Genomic DNA, 809 nt, shown 5'->3' with positions numbered 1-809 from the left:
GAGTAATGATTCAGTTCATATGCTCTCTGTCATTGATGACCGTTCTTTGCTTCTTGTGGAGCACAGAGGAAGAGAATATGATCAGAGTGGTAGCAAATGTATGTGAAAAAAAATGACTAATTTCAAATGAAAAATGGTAGATGCTTGTCAATAATTGCATAATTGCCACTACTTTGTAGTGGTTTGTATGTATAACAGAAGTATTATTGATAACGGAAAAGGTAGAGTCACCAGATGTTTTGGCAGATATAGCGGCTTGTAAGACTGGAGTCTGAACACCACAGCCACTCACTGATATCCATTATTAAAGTCTCATCTATGTGCAGTTAAAGTTGTAGAGGCCTGTGTTATGATTAAATTTTTTAAACTTTCGTTTGGAAGACCTACATTAAATGGCGGTGCTGTTATGCAGTATGTCATAGGAAAATAATAAAATAACGTCCAATAAGTCTTAATAGTAGGGGTTGACAGATATTGGTTTTTCAGGGCAGATAGTGATTATTAGTAGTTAATGAGACCGATAACCGATATTTGGAACTGATATGAATATATCTGTGACTCACTTCGCAAAGCATTGTGGGTGTTATGGAGCTGAATGTAAATTTAAAACCAGCACCTTTAGTTGCAATTTACATTATAATCTTATTGGCGTGGTTTACTGACACTTTGTTTACTGCCCAATCAATGAGAGTTTTGGGCTTATGTGAGAGGAACCACGAGTGAGAATGATCTTCCTGCGAATGGCATCCGGTTTTCACACAATGATACACTAAGACTATACTTTCAGGGATCATTTCTATAGTTACTGA

General features: G+C 36.5%; 1 pseudogene; it reads left to right on the top strand.

The window, feature by feature from the left end:
• On the top strand, positions 1-91 carry LOC121940100 (annotated as a pseudogene; the record flags this gene model as incomplete).
• Between the last annotated feature and the right edge of the window lie 718 nt (positions 92-809).

This window comes from Plectropomus leopardus, unplaced genomic scaffold (genome assembly GCF_008729295.1).
Source record: "Plectropomus leopardus isolate mb unplaced genomic scaffold, YSFRI_Pleo_2.0 unplaced_scaffold74647, whole genome shotgun sequence".
Classification (NCBI taxonomy): Eukaryota; Metazoa; Chordata; class Actinopteri; order Perciformes; family Serranidae; genus Plectropomus; species Plectropomus leopardus.
Note: the sequence above shows the minus strand (reverse complement) of the source record. Positions and strands in the feature narration are given on the sequence as shown.